A 25,560-nucleotide genomic window follows, 5' to 3' on the forward strand; every position below is an offset into this window, starting at 1 on the left:
GTCACGGATCCTCACCACCTGTGCCTGACTTGTGTAGGCGTCGACCACGGCGGCAAGGCCTGCTCGGACTGCCGGGCCCTTTCTTTGAAAGCCTGGCGGGAGCGGTCCCGCAGGCGACTCAAACTCCGGCAGTCGGCCCCGAGCTGCGTGAGGTCCCGGTCCCACGGGAGCTCGAGGGACAGGTCGCGGGGATGAAGCCATCAAAGCTCCGGGAGTCGGCACCACTCCTCCGGGTCGAAGTCGTCGTCAGGTAAGAAGCACAAGAAGTCGAAGAGGTGTCATCACTCTTCTGACTCCCCCCGACGCTCATGCGACGCGGCCGGGGGTTCGGGTGACACCGCCCACGCTGCTCCTTCGGAGTCGCGGGTGTCCCATCCTGCCCAACACCCTCCGGTCCCTGGGCGAGACGCGACGCCAGAGAAGATTGAGCGCTTCCTCATGCCCATGAGGTCCCTTTCTCCTCCGACGGGCTCCGCGGCGCCTCCGGGCCAGCGGACCTGTCCGGGGCCCCTAGCGGGTCGGGGGCTTTGGCCCCAATGCCGCTGGCACCTTCGGGCCCGGCGCCGCAAGGTCAAGCGGCCCCGGCGCTGCCGGCGCCTTCGGGCCCGGTGCCGCGGGACGCCGCTGGACCTTCCTCGGGCTCTGGATCATCACCGGTGGACCTTACGACCCCCCCGGCGTCGGTCCATCAGATGTCTCCTCCGGCCCTGTCCTCGGGCGGCACCGCCCCCGATTCCTCCTTTGCTCCGGTTCCGGCGCCGCCGTTTGCAGATTTCCACTTCTATGAACCGGCCCCATTGATAAACGACCCTGAGCATCAGGAGATGGTCGATGAGGTGGATTGGGAGGGGTCTGAAGACTCTCTGACCAAGGAGTGTCAATCTCAAGAGGACTGAGCAGGAGACCTTGGGGATGCCAGTGGTCTGGACACTTCCCCAGACACTGGCTTTGTCTCACCTCCTACCGTGGCTACGGAGGAGGGGGCAACCTATAGCTTGGTGTTGACGAGGGCTGCCAAGGACTTGGGCCTTGAGCTCCCCATCGCGGCCGTGAGGACTAACCTCCTCACAGAGGTCCTTAAACCGCAGTCAAGCTCGACCGAGCCTCCGCTGCCGTTTAATGAGGCCTTGACCTATGTTCTTTACCGACGTTCTTTTGGGCACCTGGTCCAGGCCCGCTACGGGTTCCCCAGTAGATAGGAACGTGGCCAGACGCCACCGCCCTACCACGGGCGACCCATGTTTCCTGTCCACCCACCCCACCCCCAAGAGTCTGGTCATCCAGGCCTCCAATTCCCAGACCGCATTCCCGTCGGCTCCGCCGGACAGGGAATCCAAGAGGTATGAGAATTATGGCATGAAAATATTCTCCTCCCTTAGTTTGGGACTGCGGTCTTCCAACACCGCATGCCTCCTGGGCCGCTACACCCACTCTCTGTGGGAGACGGTGGCGGAAGGGCTGCCAGAGTGCCCGTTGCAGGTACGGGCCAAACTCGGCCAAGCCCTTGTGGAGGGCTGAGATGCAGCCAGGTATTCTATCCGGTGTGGACTGGATACCACCGACTCGCTGGGCAGAGTAATGGCAACAACGGTGGCAGTGAGACGCCACGCCTGGCTGAGGTCCGCCAACTTTTCGGCAGATGTCTAAAACACTCTCATGGACATGCCGTTCGATGGCCGTCGCAATTTTGGCGACAAGGCAGACCACGCGCTTGAGCGCTTTAAGGACTTCAGGGCAACGGCCAAGTCCTTATGCCTCTCGGCCCCGCGCCAGCCAACGGCTGCCTTTCACTCTTTTCGTGGCCAAGGAAGGTGCGTCCCCACACGTGCCGCCAGCCACTCGCCGCAGACTAACATCCAGTGCGGTGGCGGCCGTGGGACCCGCCATGGAGGCGGTCGAGGACAAAGGCGAGGTCAGTCCACACCTTCCCCCCGCAGCATCTGCCTCTAAACCCTCTAGTCTGTGCTTTCAGGCCCATGTGACGCCAGTGGGTGGCAGGGTTCGCCATCACCACTCCCACTTGAGCACTATCACGTCGGACAGGTGGGTGCTGCAAATCGTCCGAAGGGGCTACTCCCTCCCCTTCGAGACGACTCCTCAAGCCATGCCACCGCAACACCACCGCGTATCGGGGGATCACTTGCGGCTTCAGCAGGAGGAAGTTTTGCCCCTCTTGGCCAAGGGGGCCATCGAGCGCGTTCCTGGGCCGGAAGTAGGACATGGTTGCTACTCCCACTACTTTCTGGTACCCAAGAAGGGCAAAGGGGGCCTACGCCCTATCTTGGACCTGAGGAACGTCAACGGCTTCCTCCGGAAGGAGAAGTTCAAGATGCTGACTAACTGGTTGTTGAAGGCGGGCTCGCCCCAGACAGTCGTCCACCATCTCCAGGCTACGGCAGACCTCTTGCACCAGCTGGGGTTCTCCATCAATGTGCCGAAGTCACACCTGTGTCCCTCTCAGAAGCTCCTTTTCATCGGAGCGGTTCTCGACACGGCGCAATTTCGGGTTTACCCACCCAAACAGCGGGTTCGGGATATACAGGCTCTGATTCAAATCTTCCAGCCTTTATCCCGAGTTTCGGTCAGGTTGACGCTGCGGCTTCTGGGGGTGATGGCCTCCTGCATCCTTCTGGTGCATCACGCCCGGTGGCGGATGCAGGCTTTGCAGTGGGACCTCAAGTTTCAGTGGGCCCAGCATCAGGGCAACCTGTCCGACCATGTCCTGATCTCGGAGGGCACTGCGAGACAGCTGCAGTGGTGGCTCACGGACCGCGATTGGGTCAGCGGCAGATCCCTCTCCCTTCCCCAACCGGAGCACATAGTTGTGACGGACGCGTCCCTCCAGGGCTGGGGAGGCCACATGGCAGAGGCGGAGATCAGAGGCCTCTGGTCTCCAGCGGAGTCCCGGCTCCATATCAACCTTTTGGAGCTGCGGGCGATTCGTCTAGCACTGAAGGCATTCCTCCCATCTGTCTGAGGGAGTGTAGTGCAGGTGTTCACGGACAACACGACCGCCATGTGGTACTGCAACAAACAGGGTGGGGTGGGGTCGTGGACCCTCTGCCAGGAGGCTCTGCGCCTCTGGCAATGGCTGGAACATCAGGGCGTGACTCTGGTGGGTTCAACACCTGGCAGGTTCTTTGAACGCCAGGGCAGACGAACTCAGCCGCCGGTGCATGATGGATCACAAATGGCGTCTGAACTCGGACGTGGCGCAAGGTCTCTTTCAGCAGTGGGGAGAGCCTTGGTTAGATCTATTCGCCACCGAAGAGAACGCGCAATGTCATCAGTTCTGCGCGTTGGAATTTCCAAGGCGGCACTCGCTCGGAGACGCTTTTCATCGCGAGTGGAGTTGCGGTCTGTTGTACTCCTTTCCGCCTATACCACTTCTGCCCAGAGTGCTGAAGAAGATCAGGCGCGACCGGGCACAAGTCACCCTTGTGGCTCCGGACTGGGCACAAAGGTACTGGTATCCCGAGCTACTCAGTATGTCAGTCGATCCCCCGGTTTGTCTGCCTCTTCAGGAGGACCTTCTGTCGCAGCAGCAGGGGACGGTCCTCCACCCGAACCTGTCCAGTCTCCACCTCAATGCTTGGAGATTGAGCGGTGACAGTTGAGGCCATTTGACTTGCCTCCTGAAGTTTGTAACATCATTCTGGCAGCCAGGCATCCCTCCACAAAGTCGGTATACGCCTGTAGGTGGAACAGATTTGTGGCATGGTGCACAGCAAAGGATGTGGATCCCCTCAATGCCCCTCTTTCTGAGGTTCTTCTCTTTCTTCTCTCTCTTGCCCAGCAGGGCTCCGCTCTGGGCACTATCAAGGGCTACATTTCTGCTCTTTCAGCCTTTTTGAGGCTGCCTGATCAACCTTCTTTGTTCAAGTCCCCTATCGTTAATCGATTCCTGAAAGGCATCACGCATACGTACCCTCCTGTGCCCTTTGTGATGCCTCAGTGGGACTTGAACTTGGTTCTTACATTTCTGATGTGTGCTCCCTTCGAGCCAGTCCACAACTGTCCTCTTTGCCTTCTAACCTTGAAAACTGCATTCCTAGTAGCCATCACCTCTGCCAGGAGAGTGAGTGAGCTCCAGGCTCTTTCTTGTAAACCTCCCTTCCTTTCAGTCCATCCGGACAAGGCTGTGTTAGGGACAAGGCCCTCATTCCTACCCAAGGTAGTCACGGCCTTCCACATTGGGCAATTTATCACCTTTCCCACCTTCTTTCCGCCTTCGCATCCCTCGAGAGAGGAAAAGAGGCTCCACCGTCTGGACCCAAAACGTGCGCTCTCATTTTATTTGGATCACACACGTAAGTTCTAGGTTCTTTGTTGGTTATGTGGGCGCTAAGACCGGGAAAGCGGTGCACAAGCGGACCATCTTGCGGTGGATCATCTTGTGTATCGAGGCGTGTTACTCCTTGGCTAAGAAGGAACCCCCTGTGGGGCTGAGGGCTCATTCCACTCGAGCCACAGCGACTACAACTGCTTTGGGCCGAGATGTGCCCTTGCAGGACATTTGCTAGGCGGCTACGTGGGCCTCGCTGCACACGTTTGCAAGACATTATTGCCTGGACAGTCAAGTCTGGAGGGATGGCTTCTTTGGCCGTTCCATCCTCCAGGACTTTCTGGTGTGATTATTGGTTCGCAGACCCACCACCACGGTTGGTATTGCTGGGGTATCTATTCTAAGGTAAGGAATCTATCACTAACGTGTCTCTTTCATATGCACAAGTTACTACTTGTGTAACAATATATCTGTAAGAGACATTAGTTAGTGATAGATTCCTTACCGACCCACCCATCCTCCCCGTTCTGCGAACCGATATCTAGGGTTAAGGTCATCCCCTTTCAGGGCCCTAGTTTCATGGCACCAGTGTTGGTTTTTGGCATAGCAATGCGTTTCTGGCGTGGAAAAGCTGTGTCTAAGAACTGACGTCCGCACGCGGAGGCGGCGTCTAAGTACTCCGACGACGTCATCACGGCGCCGACGACGGACTCGGAGCCGCAGACGACGCCTACCGACGCGCAAGGGTACTGCTACGCAAAAGTTTCCGGATCCAGTCTGATGCCTGGGGATATTCCATGGTAAGGAATCTATCGCTAACTAATGTCTCTTACAGATATATCGTTACACAAGTAGTAACTTGTGCGTCAGGAAAGCAGTAGTAACTTGTGCATCAGGAAAGCACCCCTAAGGAATAGTAGTTCTTTGCAAAGTACATGAGGTCTTGGACAAATCAATATTCAAGCAAGGGAAGGTCCCTGACTGCCTTAGACAATTTTCCAAGAAATCGTTGTGACAGTTTGTACGGGTGGAAGAAGCCATGCCTGTATTTGGTCTGCATTGGCTATGTCTAAATAAGGGAATGATTTATATGCCAATATTAGAGCAATGTGAACTGTACCTATATAAGGGCATGAATCGGGAAAATTCACTCGGAGCTTAAAACTCCACACAACACCCACTCCACTTTATTATGTATGACATTACTAAGTTCTAAACACATAAAACATATCTAAAACATGATGTGTTAAAACCCCACCCAAAATACATAAGAAATACATTTGAAATGATTGTACATGAAAAGATAATTTGTGCTGTACGCATTTCAAAGCAATGTATCATTCAAAGTATATAGATGACATTTAAAAAACGCTTATCCGAATGAATCATGAAAATGCATTTATGAAATGGCTCTTAATACAGAAGAAAAGTCGAGACCATTCCATGACATAATTACCTACTGGCTATCGCCAGTAGGTATATATAGTTAGGATTAATTCCCTATGGGATTTTTGAAAATTCTATGTCTAATAACTTTGGCGTTTGAGGACGGAATCGGCTGAAATTTTCAGGAAAATGGCACATTTTGTTTCTGAGCAGCCCCTGAAAATTTGGGGGGGTTTCGTCAAGGGGGGGCTGAGAAAAAAGGGGGGTCCCAAAACGCGTTTTTCCCATTCATTTTTCCATAGGGCGGTTGGACTCACTTTTAGCTCGAACGGCTGAATGGATTTGCACGAAACTTGGCAAAATTGTAGGGACTGTTAGCCCGATGTGCCTTTGCTAGGTCTCAATATATGTGCTCCAGTAGTTTTTGAGAAATTAACGTTCAAAACAAGATATATATCTGTAACAGCGCTCTGGGCAGCGATCCGGTCCGCTTACTTTTCGCGAAACGGAACTTTGCGCGCAGAAAGCTGATTGGCTCTCCGGTGTCTGTCAACATTCTAAACAGTCCGGAGCGGCCGCCATCTTATCTCTCGGTAGGATCGAGAGAGAAGAAGAGGTGAAAAACGAAGGGGGAATTTATTGAAAGGGGGCAAGGTATACCCCTCTTGACCCCCTAGGAATGTTGTTGGGGTTATTAAAGGGTCCCGTGGGGAAAATAAAAAAAAAATGATTTTTCACGGTAGAAGCGCTTCCCGGGCGGCGAACTGGGCCGCAAACTGGTAGCGAAACGGGAATTCGCCATTTTTTGCTTCGTTTTAATTGTTTAGAGACAAAAATTATCGCCGCACATCGGCCACAATGCATGAATATCGCTGAAAAGTCAGCGATATTCATGCATTATCCAGCAAATGCTCTTAGCCATGTTATCCACCTTCCATTGGATAACATGGCTAAAAACTGCTCTGTGCGTGAGCTTTTTTTTTTTTTTTTGCTGCTTGACGTTTGTTAACGTTCGATTCGATGGAAATCAGGAAGTGTTGACCACCATTTTGTCACTGCGAGTAAATATTTTGTTATAAATGAATCCTTATTGATAAACATTGTCTGCGCCATCTTGCGTTTTTGTCCAATGCCACAATTTTGTCATGCACGGCAGCCATTTTAGATGCCTTGACCAGGGCCACTCTCTGCACGCCGCCGATCCTCAGCATGGCTCCCCACCCTCGCAAGCATCTTCCCCACGCACTGGTCACCCCCGCTCTCTCTCTCATGCATGGGACATATACTTCCCCCCATCTGCGCTGCTCTTCTCTGAGAATCACACCCTGTGCCCGCCCGACACCTCCCTTTCACCCTATTCACTACCGCACCCTCTGACACTCCTCTTCCTCTGTGTCCGATTGTCCAGGCCGGACCTAGGCTATCACCTAGCCCTGCGGATGTAGTTTATGGCCCCAGCTGTAGAGTATCCAGACATGCCAACCCTCCCGATTCAGGCGTGAGACTACTGATTTCAGTGCTAGTCTTTCGCTTCCCGATTCCTGCAAGGAAAAACCCGGGGGCATATTACCAACAACTAGCGGTAATTTTTGTCTCTAACTTGTTTAGAGACAAAAATTATCGCCGCACTTTGGCGAATTTTATCGCACATAAACCTTGCTATTAGCAAGGTTTATCGCAAATGCGTTAAAAAACGGCCGCAATGCATGAATATCGTTGAAAAGTCAGCGATATTCATGCATTATCCAGCAAATGCTTTTAGCCATGTTATCCACTTCCCATTGGATAACATGGCTAAAACTGCTCAGGGCAGGTGTTAGGTTTTGAAGATATTCGCGCTTAGCGTGAATATCTCCAAAAGTTGGTAATAGGAGATAGCGATGGTTAGGGACTGTTTCCAGTCGCTAAAATCTTGTCACGCCCACTTTGCATGTCATTAGTGATAAATATCACTGATATGCAAAGCGGGGCCCAAGATGGTCGCTATCTCCTTTTAGCTGTCACTAACTGGTGTTAGCGACAGCTTGGTAATAGGGAGATAATTTTATCTCTTTTTTTTTTGGCTTTTAAAGCCAAAAAAGCGGAAATAAACCCCCTTGATAATATGCCCCATGATTTCTCTGGGGTTTCAGCTGACAGGGCTTGGTATTGTGTTACGTGCTAATTCTTCCAGGAAACGTCAGAGGGTCGATGCAGGGGTTCTAGAAGGGGTGATAAACCATTTAAGCCTCATGAACAAGCGCATGGTCTTTTAAAGATTTGTGAAGTACTCGGGGCGGCGGTGTGTGTGTGCCCTCTTTCAGGAGCGGGCGGGGGGCACTGCCAGCAACTTGCCAGGCCAGGCAGTGTTCAACACGTGCATCACCCTTTCTCTGCCTGCTATTGCGCTCCATGCTTCGGAAAGGTAAGAAAAAGAACGTGCATTTGAGTTTGAAATGTCCGATCTTGTAGCAGTACACTTGCAAAGCCCACACATGACAATAACCCGATTCAAGGCCCCATTCACCCGATTTTTTAAACATATATAGCACTCCAACAAAGTTAGATTTTAAAACTTTATTAACATTTAAATATAACGAACGCAACAAAAACTGTAAATATATTTAACCATTTTTTGAAATTAACCAGAACTATAACGATGACAACAACAACAACAATATTATAACTTTTATGCCTAAATTACGCAAACATTTAGCTAATCTGCTAAAGGGGGGAGTCGCCATTTCTTTACAATAATCAATAATGAAAAATCCACATCAATAGGGTTGTCCGTTTTCTCGATGCAGCACTATAGTGCAATATACACAGCACCTGGGGTGTCAAGAGTGAACAGGTCTTTCTTTGTTCCTTAAGATGTTATCTGTGTCAACCTCTTCCGAGAATGCTGATGCGTTAGGATTTCCTTGTGTTTCTTAATAGCATTGGTGTCTGTACACTTCTTTGTCAATTCTGTCAAGATGATAACTGCTTCATAAACAGACGATATCTTTGTTTAGTCATTAGTGTTAAGTGTGTCTGAAACTACAGTGCCCTTCTGTTTTTTTTTCTTCAGGCTCCACAGAGTTTTGTGTGTTGTTCTTTTGAGCGACAATTATTCCAGAGGTTTCAGGTTCACTTGTTTTGTCCTGCAGTGAGTTAACAGCTTTAGAGAGTTCATGTTTATTTGCTATGTCCTGCTGTTCGTCAACTGCTTCAGAGACGTCAGCCTCATTTGTTATGTTTCAGTAGATCCTGGACCTGCCCGGCCGCGCCCAAAATGGCGCCGGTGTAAATGGGACTCGTAACTGCTTGTTGTGTACTGGTTGCCCAACCTTGATATCACGAGATACATATGCAGTTTTGAAGCACATGGCGGAGGCTTGTCTGCTGTAGTGGGGCGCCCCTTTATCGTTTCAGTCGCCATTCCGCCCGCTTTTGCTACACTGTGCCTTTTCCGCCATTCAGCTGTTTAGCTCCCGCTCTTACGGCTACAGCGTCTCGCTCACCATGTAGTTGAGTTGCTCCCACTCTTGCGGTGCAGCGATAGGCGGCTTCCACAGGACTCCTAAAATGGCGGTCGGCTCTTTGGATTTGGGCCTGGTCCAGTAAAATGGCCCTGGGACACCTTGGAACTCGGACGCTTGTCTGCCAGGGCTTGGGTTCCATTCTCGAAAGCGTCCCCTCAGCCTTGAAGATTGTACAAAAGTCTTGGGGGCCGTCAACTCCCGCAGGCTTCCGGTGGGGAGCGGCTGCCATGATTGCTTGCGGAATGGCCACGACGGAGCTACGAGATGGTGGTGCTCTCATGGTGACGCCAGCTTCAGTCTGAAACATCCAGAAACAAGGTGGGGCTTTCATCGTTTGGGAAAAAAAATGTTTTAATCCAATGAAAAGTGTTATTTCTAGGTCACATGACCTAGTCTTACATAATTAGGAAAAGAAAAGTAAAATGAACCAATGAAAAGTTTTATTAACAAGTCACATGACCTGTTATGCTTACGTTACGCGCTGCGCGGCGCGCTCTGGATCGTTTCCGGGAAGCTGCGCCTTGCGCACCGGAGCACTTCCGGGTGCGCTAACGCGTCGCGTCAAATGACGCATTACGCGACAATGCAGGTCCAGAATGTAGTCAAAATGTCTCCACCAACCAGCGGTCGGAAATCAACCGCTTTCAGCAGTCCAAAAAGTTCGGTTAAATCTTAAGAGCGGGAGCAACTCAACTACATGGTGAGCGAGACGTTGTAGTCGCAAGAGCGGGCGGTAAACAGCTGAATGGCGGAAGAGGCACAGAGTACCAAAAGCGGGCGGAATGGCAACTAAAACGGTAAAGGGGCGCCCCACGACAGCGTGTCTTCAGGTCAAACGGATTGTGGGACAAGGTCCAGAATGGAAGATTCTTCAAAAGGGAAAAAATTCCGCCGGACCCCAGGAGCCGGCCGCCTATGCCGGGGGCGATCTCAGGCCTCACCAGGGCAACACGACTTGGGGAGGGGGCAGGAGCCAAGCGCCCCCTCTCAGTCCGCGCCATCTCACCGCCCCTCGGGGGCCTCCGTCAAGCGGTTTAGGGAGGCACCGTATCACATTGTTTTCCAATGCAGTCCGGTCCACAAATGGACCCCACTTACTTTGAATAGTGAAGCTGCAGCAGGTGCAAATAAGGTTTAAACAGTGTTACAAGAGCTGCTTAGAACTCTGAAGTATGGCACTCAACAACCAGGACTTATGCCATTTGTGTAAGGCAGTGACATGGAAGCAACTCAGGGACAAAAAGCATGAACGAACATTCACGTATGAAAATCTTATTTGGGGAAGGGGTAGAATCCAAATGCCCCCTGCCAGTTCGCGCCACTACACCGTATGTGGAAAATCTGAAGCCATCGTTCTACAAACTCTCAACGCTTGTTATCAGTGCATGAGTTTCATGCTCGATCGATTGAGCTAGCCGGATCGGGCAATAAAAAGTATAAAATAGTTATGTAAATAGTTATTTAATAAAATGTTTTACTCTGTTTCTTTGCTGGTGTGTTGTGTATATTTATAATATTTGCATAGGGTTTGTCGTTATTTTGGGCGGTGTGGGTGGCGGAGTCGAGCTGTTTTGCAGCCCTCATGGTGTGGAGCTTAGTTCATTTCATTATTTTCGTATTTCTCATGAAGGGTTGTTCCTAATGTTTGTATTTTACCGAGGTCAAAAAGAGATCGAATTAGTGGTCTACTGATTTTGCTCGATTACTTTTATTTTTTTACACGATTTTTCACTATCTGCAAAGACTAAACAGAGTATTGCGACTTTGTGCTTGTTTGTAAATAGAGAATGATCCAAAGAGAACCAATTGTAAAACAGTAAATGCTTGGATAATAATCAATCAAATGGAGAGACAAGCAGGTACGACGGATTACAACAGGGGTAAAGGTCTGCGTTAACTACCGTTCACTATCTGCAAAGAGAGAGTACTAATAAGAGAAAAGAGGGGAGTGGGGGGGGGCAGCGTTCAAAGCACATCAGCGTGCATAAACACGAAAACGTTTTTACCTATCACGTACTTGACATTTGACAGCTTTTGATATTTGCTATTAAAAAACCATTGAAATTCACAGAAAAAACCATAGGTTATAGTCCATATATAGTTAGGAATTTGCATTTACAAAACCTTGAAAATTCAATGAAAAAACCATTGGTTTTAGGCCATATATAGTTAGGGATTTGCATTTAGAAAACCTTATTTTACTCGCATAAAACCATTGAAATTCCATATATAGTTATAAGCGCTAACTATATATCGCGCACCCGCAATCCACTGCTGATGATGTCACATATTACATCATTCATGACATGGTTAGTGACATCACTGATGACATCACTGATGACATCTCAAATGACATCACTGATGACATCACTGATAACATCTCATTTGACATGACTGATCACATCACTGATGATATCATTCATGTGATAATACCATGAACCTCTTCAGACTCTAATATAACCTTAGATACAATCAGTGTAAACAGACAGTCACAGACTGTCACTCATCCATGGAGTTACTCACACACCTAGTCAGTTATGCCAAAAATCAATCACACCTCCATTTTCTCAACTATACAGTTATACACACCTTACTTATTCAAACATATACTAACACATATTTACTTTACTCTCTTATACAATCTCTGATACATGTTCACAATGATCCATACAGCCACCCACACATTCACTGGCTCTTATGCACAGTTATTTATAGATGTCAACTCTCACATGTACTGTGTTTTACATATGTACTTAATTTGACATGTAGCACTGAGATATCCATTCACTCACTAATACACTCATGCACAGTCAACCGCCCATACAGCTGTTTCCACATGCACTTTTGAATCTATACATATAGTGAATCAACTACTCACACATCTATGTACAGAGTCACACACCTCCCAGCCACCCATACACACACACTCAGTTTCCCATACAAATACTTGGACAACCAATCAATAACCCATACAGTTACTCATATAGCTACTGATCAACATATGCAGCAGTTTGTAGAACAACAGATATAATGATGCACAAATTAAAACAGTTTAGTCACTAACCCATGCACTCAGTGAGACACATTTAATCACTCACTCAGTTCAGTCATGCACCTAGTAAATCCTTCATCCAGACACTTATATATCCACTCATTCTTCAATATGTAAAACATATTTTAACTTTACAGAAACATACAGTCACTGGATGTTGTAATCAGTGATGTCATCAGTGATGTCATTTGAGATGTCATCAGTGATGTCACTTACCATGTCATGAATGATGTAATATGTGACATCATCAGCAGTGGATTGCGGGTGCGCGATATATAGTTAGCGCTTATAACTATATATGGAATTTCAATGGTTTTATGCGAGTAAAATAAGGTTTTCTAAATGCAAATCCCTAACTATATATGGCCTAAAACCAATGGTTTTTTCATTGAATATATATATTGTTTGGATGTGGACAAGGTCAAATATTGTCTCTTGGAAGTATTCAAAGAATTCTTGTTCTCTAAGAATAGTTCTACTTTAAGCAGATTACTTTGTGCCAAAATAGAAAAAAGTCTGATCACAGCGAAAAAATAGAGTTCCAAAGTTAGAAGTTTGTTTTGGAAACTGAAGGTCGAGTCGTTAACCCATTGTCAACTACAGACAGAGATTTCTCTAAATTATTATAATGAATTTCTTGTATCCTTTCTGCAGTCTCTGCTTGAGTTGTTTTCCATGCTTCATTATAAATGGCATTAATACTGGCGTATATAAAACGTTTGACGCGATTTCACAGGTCCTTGTAAGATGTCCCTTAAATCAATGGCATCTTTAAGTAAAGATAAGTGTTTTTTTACTTCTTTTAGTGTAGTTTTGTGTAGCCACTCAAGGCACAGTTTCCCTACACTGTATGATGTTACTACCCTGGATGTTGTCTCTAGGCATATCTTGGATATGGCCTAATGAATGTGAACCCTTGTGTTTTATTCAGGAAACTATCTTGACAGTTGTTTGTGTCTGTGGGCCAGATTAACCATTTTTTCCATTCAGGATATCTTCTGTTTTTAAGTAAAATATTTTTTACATCAACCACCCCTTCTGAAGTGTTTTTTCTATCAGGTGTAGGTGTAGGTAGGGACGGTTTGCTTAGATCTTTTATTTTAGCTAATCCAAGACAAGATGTCTGTTGAACAGTGTCATTTAAAAACATTAATTGTTCTGGAATAATGCAGGCTCTAAATAAAGCTTCTAAGCCCTGCACCTGCCAGTCTTTTGTGCCCCAGACAGTTTTTGTCTCAATGGTGCCTTTCCAGAATTCAAAGCCTAATGTAGCCAGTTGAGCATAAAAGGCCACAGAATAAATTTGCTTTTAATTTGTCAACATACTTTTCATTCCTGTCTTATTAACATTTTTAAAGTAAAATGATTCCGGATTTTAAACATTAAAACCTGAAAAGTATGGAAATTTGTCATAAAATGTTTTTGAGCTACACTTCGGTGGCGTTGGACAATGTTCCCATTGGTTATAAGGTAATACATTTCTTGGGTTTGCAAACCTATACAAGAAATGATGACCATAGTGATTATAACAGTACATTTGTTCATAATCTGATGAACCTTTTAAGTATTCATGATTTGTAAATTTTGCAGACATTTCTAAGTCTGACATCATATTATTAACAGTCTCAAAGTCCCAATCCTCAGAAAAGTTGCTAGATGAAACAAAATCACTCAAGGAAACCTTGAATTAGTGTGGAATTTTCAACAGCTCCGCCGGACCAAGAATGTCCTATTCAGTTCTGTCCCAAGCTATACCACCTGGTATAGGAATGGCTGTGATGTTCACTGCTGGCAAGTCTCTCTTTTCACAATGGGATGATTTATGCAGCTGGAGGAGTAAGTTGATGTTGTTTCTTACTGTGTCCTTTGTAATTTCCCACTTATCAACATTCCAAAGGTCAATACCATAGTCAACCAAAGTAGAATAAAATGTACACCAAAGACAATCCATACTTCAACCCATGGTGAAACCAGATATTCTTTAAACAGTTGTTGAAAGAGATCTGTTATTTGTTCTTTGAAAGTGTTTTTAACTGGCGGCGTTTCAGTATACTTGGATGCTATATCATTGTAGACAGGTGTTTCTTAACTAACTGTTATTTGGGTCTCAAGAGGTACAAGTTCCATGGCTTTGTTACATAGTCCTTTATTGTATACTGCAGAGTCTTCAAATGTTATCAGTCTCTCAATTTGAACTGCTTGGATTGTAGCAAGATTCGGGCGTCTGCTACATCTTTGGAGTCCACTTTGCCTACTACTTATGATTGGCCACATGATGTGGTTTTACCAGGTTGAAGGCTACAAACCTGTTCTCCTTTTTTCCAGCAAGGAGCGGCAGTAACACTGTTATTGATCCGTGGATTGTTAAAACAGGTACTGGTTTTCTGTATGAAGGCCCAAATTCCTTCTTGTCCGACATCTTTTCATTGAGTAAATCCCCAACCTTTGGAATCCAGGCAGGCCTTGCTGGAACGGGTGGTTTCTCTTCAGTGGTTGCTGGATTCTGTAGTGTGTTGCTTTGACTTTTTCTTGTTTCATTTAAGTCTTGCAAAACAGCCAAACTGTCTTTGATATAAAAAGGTTTTGTTCTACCACTGAAGTGTGACGATCAAGGTCCTGGACAATCAGTCTAGTTCCAAAAAGGATTTCATATGGAGTGATTCCCCCTAGAGAACTTCTTGGCAGATTGTTAAGACTACGTTGGACACTTCTTAGGCTGGGGTGACGGGTGGGTCAAACATCTAACACCCTAGCTGTTATAGATTGCTTTATTCCCGTTTTTTTCTCTCCACAACCAAATTTCCCTCAGGATGGAATGGGCTAGAATACCGGAATGCAACGCCCAAATTGGCCATGCCCTCCTTGTAAGCTTTTGAGCTAAACGCAGGATCCTGGTCAGAATGTAATGTGTCGACTGCGTATGTGCAGATAAGGACTCGCAAATCTTTTATAACAGTTCAGGCATCAGCCGAGCGCCGAGGCCACATCCAAATGAATCTGTCCTAATAGTTGTGGGACCGCATTCGTCCATAGGGACGTCTGAGTGTAGAAAGTCTAATGCTGTCTAACAATGGTTTCTGTACTGGGCTGGCTACACTGTAGTCAGGTATCTGGCGGCGTTCCCTGCTGCAATCTCTGTTGCAGTCATGGAAATTATTTGCAAATGTGTGAATGTTGGCATTCATCCCTGGCCACCAGTACTTCTCCTTTAATTCTAGTATAGATTTAGAGATCCCTTGATGTATCAGACCCTCTCCCAAATGTGCTTTGTGTATCAAAGCTACTCTACGTCTCCTGTTTGGAATTACTCTTTCCCCCACTCCAGGGATTCAAGCAAAAGGAATGCAGTTGGCATCAATTATGTACGAATATTCGAGTGGATAGTTTTGAGGTAACGCTGCACTGCTGCCATAGCTTGTTGCATTGACAGCTAGCATTATTTCACTGTATATTTTTGTTTTTGAACAAGTGATTGCAGCTACGGAAGCCATTTGCACAGCTGCTTCGCGGCTTCATCAGCCAATGAATTCCCTGCAACGTGAACGCCATCACGTTGATGTACCACGTGAGCCTTTTGTAGTTCTTTTCGTAACTGAGCTACTTGTTCCCAAAGCAACTTATTCTTGATTATGCCACCTTTTGCATCTTTGAAACCGTTTTCAATCCAGTTCTGCAAGTATTCGTTGTAAGATTGAACGCAATAACAGGAATCTCACACTATGAGTATGGGGAATCCGCGATCAGTAATTTTAAGCGCCATCCTAAATGCTTGTAGTTCAGCTCGCTGAGCTGTAAAATCTCCTAGAGATTGTGTTTTAGTGACCATAGGTCGGAATTTACCATTGCGCCAGTGACCTTTAACGATTGTGCACGCAGCACTATAAGCTTGTTTACCCCCAATAGCGGGTTGTGCTGATCGCTCTGTATAAACAATACATTCATACTGTTTTAGAGGCAGAATTTCAGTAGCCAGAGGACATTCTTGTCGTATTGTTGAAATTCTTGTGTTTTCAATCAGGGGTCAAAAATGTATTCAACATCTGTTGCAGCAAGAGAATTAACCCATTGTATCCATCTTGGATGTAAAGCCTTTGCATTCGGAATGTTCGCTTTTGTCACTGCTTCTAAGGCAGGTACAGGAGTAACGACCATTATGCGTTTTCCCTGTGTGAGGGCTGTCTCTTTTGCTACTGCAGTTTGAACCGCTGTCAGAATTTTTTCTGTAGAACTGAATTTCATTTCAGCTTGTGTGTACAAGTGTGATTTATAAGCTATTGGTACTTTTTACCCTTCATTAAAGGTAGAGTATGTGAATCCATATTTTCCTGGAATGATTCAGATTACTAGGTTGCGTACGTTTACGCGTATTTGTAAATGTGTTGTTGATAACATGTCTCTTTGTACTGAACGCAAAATTTCTGTGTGATTTTGAGTCCAATTAACTGTTTTAAAATCTGGTTTGAATAATTTGTAGAGAGGTTAAGCCTTTTCTACGTAATTTAGAATGTAAGTCCTTCAGAAATTTAGGAAACCAAGAATTGACTGTTAGTTTTTCAGCTTTTTTGAAGGTTGGAGCAGCACGCATTTTTCTAGAAAGTTTGCTGCCAGGCTTTTGCCATCACTTGATAATTCATATCCTAGGAAAAGGACGTTGAGGTTGGCAATTCTTGTTTTTTTTTTAATTGAATTTATACAAATCAGAGGCGAAGCCAAGTATTATGGATAGGCACTTGAACAGGGTGAACACCTAGTCATCGTCTGTTAGTTAGGTGTCCTCGACATATGATAATGCCTCATCATCATACGTTTGTAGTAACTCTATTACTCTGGCTGAAAATAACCCTGGACTATTTTTGAATCCCTGGGGGAGATGACAAAAGTGACCCTGTGTCCCCATAATTGTGAAAGCGGTCAGGTACCTACTTTCTGGTGCAATGTTTTGACAGAAGAAACCGTTAGAAACATCTAATGTGTTTTTTTATTTTTTACACACAATGTTATTCATTAGTGCTGCACTGTGTGCATTTTGTATTGCAAAAATTTTGCAACAGGAGTTTAAGTGTCTTTAATCCAAAACTAGACAATATGTCTTGTTTGGAGACAGAAAACTAAAACATGCACCTCGTCAATGAGCAATCCTTTATCACCCCTTGATATTCAAGTTGATAAGAGATTTCCCTTACTTGTTTTTTAGCTTCTTTCTTAACAGATACTGCCTTTGTGCAGTTGGTTGAGTCTTAAACTGGATTTTATGTTGAGGAGAATCCTCATCCCATCCTACATGATTTTTGTATAATGCAGGTGCCTGGGCCACTGCCCCTTTCCTGGCATAGGTGTATTTTTTATGAATTGGAATATGATTGGAGAAAGTTGGCATAATGATTTTTCCGCCATGTGGGCACTCCCTGACAAATTCAGGTGCCCAGTCTCGTTTAGCTAGAAGAATGTCATAACCTTAGAGAGCTTCTCCCAAAAGAGTGCTCCTATTTTTCTAGTTATATTCACTCCATCTGGAGTGTTACTTCATATAACTTATGTGGGACACTAACCCTGGTATCCCCAGTTTCAACTTGGATGTACTCATTAAAGTCCACTGATTCCTGCTGAGGGCAGTGGGCCACCAGGTGTTGTCCCATGCCATGTCTTCTGTCATCTCCGAGTTGAGCTTCGGGCAGTTTCTGCTCATCAACGTCCTTCATTAATTCCTGGAAGTTGAGTCTGGTGGTGATTGGGTCCTTGATGAGGGAGAGGTTGAGCTGTGTGTCTAGGGTGTAGGATACTATGTTGAGTCCCTGCTGTCTGACGATGGGAGCAAGGGGGGCTATGTGGATGTTGAACAGCGTGGGGCAGAGCGATGATCCTTGTGGCACTTCTCAAGTTGATTTCGGTGGGTTCAGAGAGGAAAAGTGTCAGTCTGATTCTTTTGGTTCTGCCAGTGAGAAACGAACGGATCCTGTCAAGGGCAGTTCCTTGCATGTCGGCGTCATGGAGTCTGGCGGTGAGTGTGCGGTGGGAGATGTGTTGAACACTGTGGAGAGGTTGAGTAGGATCAGGACCGCTGTGTCCTTGGTCGAGGAGGGTGCAGTTCTCCAGTATTAGGGGTGTCTTTCATAGATTCACATGCCTGAATGATTCCCCGTCGTCGGAGTGGGAGTCCCACGGTACATAAAAAAGCTGTAAAATATATCATTTGTACATAGCAAATAACAGTAAACCCAACCAGGAAGTAAAGTAGCCCCAGCTACAGCAAATAAAACTTCCACATTAGTGACTATCCAAGTCATTATGTATGACCAAACTGCAGCCAATCAGGCCACAGCTCCCACCAGAATGCTCTCCCCAGAGACCCAGGCTCTCAGATTTTTTACCGCACGTCGTGTGATAGGGAGTCTCTCTGAGCTCTGCTCAGTTTTTTCTCTAATTGTGAAAGATTTACTTTTACCATGTCTAAATCAAAGTCCCTGTTCAGGGCCTGTGACTCTTGCGGAAAAGCAAGGCTGTTTAATCAGGATCCGCATACTCGCTGCATCTACTGCTTGTACCCTGATCATCAGGCTAAGGAGTGCAAGATCTGTCGCACTTTTCCTCCCAAGACCCTCAGGGACAGAGAGGGTTGCCTGCTGCTGTGGCTTCAGCGAATTAAAGATAAAGATGCGCCACTATCTGAGGTAGGAAGTTTTGCCTCAGGGTCTTCTTTGGGATCTAGAAAGAGGATGGCTGAGAGTAAGGTGACTACTCCTAAGGCTAAAGTGGCAAAGCAGGCCCAGCTCGCCTCAGATTCTGGTGAGCCTTCTACTTCTAAAAGTAAGAAATCCTCTGAGAAATCTGTGAAGCCTACAGACTCTAAAAAGACTGCGTATTTAGTGTCTCCTCAGAGACCTGTGACTAAGGCACCAACTGCTCTGCCGATTTCCTGTCAGGCAGCCTCTGCGATGACTTCTACTATGACTTTTTCCTCACCAAAACCGTCTATGGTGATGTCCTCAGCCTCCTCTCCAACTTAAGTTCATGTCCAAATTCGTCCCATCTCGTCGACGAAGATTGTCACACCTCTCGTCGACGACCCGACGTCGACTAAGCTAAAACCAGCGTCGACAAAACCCTTGACATCGTCGACAGCCTTACCGTCGGTGAAGAAGACCTTGACGACGTCGACATCGTCGTCGACGAAGCTGCCGTCGACGATCCCATCGACGCCGAAGAAGACCCCGTCGACGGACACTTTGACGAAGTCATCGTCGACGGCCTCATCGACGAAGAAGATAGTCTTGTCGACGGCCCCGTCGACGAGGAAGGTAACCCCATCGACGGTTCCCTCGTCGACGACGAAATCCGCCACGTCGACGAAAATCAAACAGCCACTGACGTCGACGGAGCTATTATCCTCGACGACGAAGAAAACACCACAAGACTCGGATTTAGCCTTAGCACAAGAGAATCCTACAACACCAAAGCTGTCATCTTGCACAGATCTTCAGGTATGGTCAGCAAGGAGAACGGCCATACCGCTACCATCTCCAGCCACAACTGCGGCTCTATTGCAAAAGCGTTCATCACAGTCTACATCTATGTTGCCACTAAAAATACCTGACAGGCTCTTGGATTCTGAGGAGGATGGATCTGGTGATGAGCTATTTCAAGCAGCTGAGAGCCCATCTGACATGTTTATACAAGTAAAGGATCAAGAGGATGAGGAACAACAGATACAAGCGCCTAGGTTAGAGAATACACCAAAGCCAGGGATGCAAATGCCAATGGAACTTTTCCAAAATTTGCAGTATATGTTGAGCGATTATTACCGCCGTTTCCCGCCATCAGAGTCAGGCGACTCTCGAATCGCTTCTCCACAGCCTCAAGTAACCCAAACTCCAGGGACTACGATGACGGAAGGAGCAGAACATGCCCGGCCTTCAACACCGGTCTCCAACCACCAACAGGAGGATGAGAATACTGATGAGGAGACTCATGAAGAAGGTGAATTAGATAAATCGGACTCGTCGGAGTATGAATATTATCAAGCGGACACACCTTCCCCTGATGAACAACCAAAAGCTGAGTCACCACCGGTGGATATTGCGAATTTCCATAGGATTATGGACAAGGCTACTAAGAGATTTCTCATTTCTATGGAGGCTAAACAGGATGATTGCCTCTGAGACAGACTCTTAAAATCGTACAGGAAACAAAGTTGGTCTATTCCTATTATAGACTTTATTTGGAAAGAAGGTCTAAAGATCATGGCCACGCCAAATTCTTCACCTGCAGTATTACCGCGAGTAGATAAGAAATACAGGGCGCCTGCCTCTTTGCTTGACCGATCAGGCAAGCAGGTGAAGACGGACTCAGTCATTGCGCAAGCAGCTCAGAAGAGAGCAAGGAACCCGTCATCTCAGATCTCGACTCCTACGGACAGGGACGGGAGGCGACTCGATACTATTGGCAAAAAGGTATCGACTATTGCAGCGACCACAGTTAGAGCTGCTAATTCGCTGGCGATTCTCGGCAGGTATGACAGGCAAATGTGGTCCGACATATCGCCGTACATTCAAAAACTCCCCGAACCGGACCGCACCGAAGCCACAAAAATTCTGCAAGAAGGGGAGTGTGCTTCGTCGGAGATCATTGATGCGGCAGTGGACGTGGCTGCCACAGGATTCAGACAATTGGCAGGAGCTGCAGTACTTAGAAGAGAGGGATGGTTGAAATCTACATCCTTTAGGCAAGAAGTGCAAGCCAAGGTACTAAATATGGCTTATGATGGCAAGTATCTCTTCGGCTCGCATGTGGACGAAGCTTTGCAAGCCATTAAGAAAGATACGGAAACTGCACGGTCATTAGGTACTCTGCAGTACCGTAAATCTTCCTTTCGTGGTGCTAAAGGAAGGGGTAACTTCTCAAATAGAGGAGGATATTACCAGCAACGGTCATATACAAACAACCAGAACAACCAGAGGTACCAGCCATATAAACAACAACCTTACGGCCAAAGATGAAATAATTATTCACAGCCCCGAGGAAAAACAACATATCGGGGTAGAGACAGTGCTAACAAAAAGTGAGGACCGCATCCTGCCACCACTTTGCCCCAGCCAGAAACAAATTGGAGGAAGAATATCCCTACATTGCTCAGAATGGTCAAAAATTACCACAGACAGATGGGTCCTGGATGTGGTTTCCAAGGGCCACATATTGGAATTTATAAAAACCCCTCCAAATTCACCCCCAAAAGGACCGCCCCCAGCACATCTCAGGGAGCTGTTCATCCAAATCAATACAATGATTCGAAAAGGGGCAATCGAGAAAGTACCTCAACATCGGAGAGGAAAAGGATTTTACTCTCGTTTTTTCTTGATACGCAAGAAATCTGGGGAATGGTGCCCCATCTCGATTTGCGTGCCCTCAACAAATACATCAAAAAATTGACGTTCAGAATGTTGTCACTCCAGGAGATCCTCCAGTTTCTGACAGAAGGGGACCACATGGCAACACTCGACCTTCAGGATGCTTACTTCCACGTACCCATCTTCCCCAGGCACAGGAAGTTCCTAAGGTTCAGAGTGGCTGGCAGGGATTTCCAGTTCAAGGTGCTTCCCTTTGGACTACGCTCAGCCCGGAGGGTATTCACAAAAATGTTGGCACCTGCAGCGGCCCACTTATGGTTACAAGGTATTCAGATATACCCATATCTGGACGACTGCCTTATCAAGGCCAAATCCTACGCCACAGCAAGCAAACATGTCCAGAAATGCCTTTGCCTGCTTCAAAGTCTAGGTTTCTCAATAAACTTCAAGAAATCAGATCTGGTACCATCTCAAAGGAAGTCTTTCCTAGGAGCAACGCTGGATTCCAAGCTCGCTCAAGTCTTCATTTCAAACGAAAGGCAAGAGAAGATTCAGGAGATGGCGATTGCACTCCTCAGAAGAGAGTGCGTTTCAGTTCGGAAATTCAAATCTTTCCTAGGGATGATCTCATCGTGCATCCTCCTCACTCTGAACTGTCGTCTGAGGATGAGGCCCTTACAAGAGGAACTCAGTCACCAATGGGTGCAGGTATCAGGTTCTTTCGAGGATGTCATCGCCTTAACGCCTCGAATGTAGAATGCAATCCTGTGGTGGAGTCAAGAACGCAACCTGCAGGGGGGCTGTGCTTTCCTCGCAGAAGTCCCCAGATTCATCGTAACCACGGATGCCTCGCTAGAAGGTTGGAGCGCTCACCTTCAAGGGATGACGATCAGTGGCAAATGGGACAGACAGCAAAAGAAATGGCACATCAATTTGTTGGAATTAAGGGCCATTTTCCTCGCCATCAAATCTTTTCAAGCGACACTGGAAAACTCGTCTGTGTTGATCCGAACAGACAACACGAGGAGCATGCATTACCTGAACAAGCAGGGGGGCACAAGATCAGCCCGGTTGTCCCAGCAGGCTCAGGAGATATGGAATTGGGCTCTGGATCACAACATCAACTTGACAGCAGTGCATGTTCCAGGAGTAGCCAATGTGCTAGCAGATTCCCTGAGCAGATCCAAGGGCAGCACTTACGAGTGGGAACTGCATCAACCAGCACTGGATCAAATCTTCCAGAGATGGGGTCGCCCCGATCTAGATATTTTCGCGACCTACCAGAACAAGAAATATACTCATTTTGCGAGCTGGATTCCCCACAAAGAATCTTGCGGGGACGCTCTGGCAATGAACTGGGAACGGCTATTTGCCTACGCCTTCCCTCCAATTCCATTAATTCCCAAGATCATCAAGAAAATGAGAACGCAACCGTGTCGAATAATTTTGATCGCTCCACGGTGGCCCCGACAATATTGGTTCACACAGCTTCTTCTCCTCTCAGAATGCAAACCAATTCAACTGCCTCAAATTCCGGATCTTCTGACACTTCAAGAAGGCAGGGTATATCATCCGGACCCTCATTCTCTGAAATTATCAGCTTGGCTCCTCAACACCATGAGTTTGCACACTTGAACATTCCACAAGACTGTCAAGAAGTCCTGGCCAATGCTAGAGCGCCTTCAACGAACAAAACTTACAAGCTTAAATGGAAGCGTTTTTGTGCTTGTTGCAAAACTATGAATTTACATTCCATGTATGCTGAACCGGAAAGGATTTTACCCTTCTTTTTACACTTGGCTAAATCAGGATTGGCACACTCGACACTTAAAGTGTTTCTAGCGGCTATATCCCAATACCGTCAAGATGGTACGAATTCGCTATACTCCTCAAGAATAATCCAGCAATTCTTTAAGGGTTTATTTCGTATGTTTCCACCAGTATGTCGGCCACCTCCATCCTGGCATTTGAATATAGTACTAGCTCAACTCATGCGCCATCCTTTTGAGCCGATTCATAAAGTTGATCTGAAGTTCATCACTTGGAAAGTCGCATTACTGTTGGCGTTAACATCAGACAGAAGGGTTAGTGACATGCAGGCGTTCACATCTAAACCACCTTTCTTACAATTCACAAATGACTCTGTGATACTGCGCACCAACCCGAAGTACATGCCCAAAGTACCATCGGATTTTCATTTGAATGAGCCAGTAATACTTAAGACGTTCTTTCCAAATCCGCAGACACCAGCTGAACGGACTTTACACTCGTTAGATATCAGAAGATGTCTTAAGTTTTATCTTTCAAGGACAGCTGCCATCAGGAAAACGGATCAGCTATTTGTTGCGCATGGTAGACCGAGACTAGGCTGTGCAGTGACAAAACAGACTATCGCTAGGTGGGTCTCTTCAACGATAGGGCTCTGCCATCAACAAGCAGGTAAACCCTTACAGACCTTACCTAGAGCTCATTCTACGAGAGCAGTCTCTTCTTCAACTGCTTTGTTTGCTGGGGTGCCTCTCCTGCAAATCTGCAGAGCTGCAACATGGTCCAGCAGGCACACATTCACGAGGCATTACTGTCTGGATTCTTCAAGCGATACCGATGCCTCGGTGGGAAGAGCAGTCCTGCGTAATCTTTTTCAATAAGGTGAGCCTCTGCTATTCTCTCCCACCTCCTCTTGCTCTTTTGACGCCTGATTATGTTATTGCTTTTCATTATGTTCATGCATGGATACTGTGTAATACAATACATAGTAATACAATACATAGCTCTTGGACGCCAACTACTCTGATTCAGGCATGTGAATCTATGAAAGACACCCCTAATACTGGAGAAGAACAATAGTTACTTACCTGTAATCTGTGGTTCTCCAGTATTGGTGTCTTTCATAGATTCACATGCACCCACCCACTTCCCCTCAGAGTCTCACTCAGGCTATTTATATCTATACTTTTACTCTGGTACACTCGGGTGCTACAAAATCTGAGAGCCTGGGTCTCTGGGGAGAGCATTCTGGTGGGAGCTGTGGCCTGATTGGCTGCAGTTTGGTCATACATAATGACTTGGATAGTCACTAATGTGGAAGTTTTATTTGCTGTAGCTGGGGCTACTTTACTTCCTGGTTGGGTTTACTGTTATTTGCTATGTACAAATGATATATTTTACTGCTTTTTTATGTACCGTGGGACTCCCACTCCGACGACGGGGAATGATTCAGGCATGTGAATCTATGAAAGACACCAATACTGGAGAACCACAGATTACAGGTAAGTAACTATTGTTCATGTCTTTTGTGGCGGCAAGTAGAACGATCTTGGTGCTGTGGTTGCTGCAGAATCCGGATTGAGAGGGGTCGAGGATGGAGTTTTCTTCGATGAATTTGGTAAGTTGTGCTTTGACGGTCTTCTCAGTGACTTTGGCCGCACAGGGGTAGAGGGAGATGGCTCGGTAGTTCTTGAAGTCAGTGGGGGTCTGCTGAGGGCTTCTTGAGCAATGGTCTGACTTTTGTGCGGTTCCAGTCGTCGTTAAGGATGCCAATCTTGAAGGTGGCATTGTAGTTCAGGAGGGGTGGTGGCTCGGTGGAAAATGTGCAGGGAGCAGGGGTCCGTGAGAGCACCTGTGTGGATGCCTTTCAGGGTCAAAGTTGTGTCTTCAGTGGTGACTGGGGGTCAAGTTGGAGATTGTGGGCTGGATGGCGTTGCTGGAGAAGGAAGTAGTTTTGAGTTTGGGTGTCTGGTCGTTGAAGTTGTCATAGAGTCCTTGATTTTTAGATTGAAGTAGGATCCGAGCTGATTGCAGAGATCCTTGGGAATGATTGATGTCAGTGGTTTCGCTGGGTGGTATGATGAATTCCTGTATGACGCTGAAGAGATGCTTGTAGTTGGAGGCGTTGGCGAGGAACTTGTTTAGAATAAAGGTCCTATTGGGGGATCTGATGCATTTGTGGTACCCGTCTTGGCGTTCTTGTAGGTGGTGCGATCTCTGACA

Source organism: Lissotriton vulgaris, chromosome 1_1, assembly GCF_964263255.1.
Source record: "Lissotriton vulgaris chromosome 1_1, aLisVul1.2, whole genome shotgun sequence".
NCBI classification, from domain to species: domain Eukaryota; kingdom Metazoa; phylum Chordata; class Amphibia; order Caudata; family Salamandridae; genus Lissotriton; species Lissotriton vulgaris.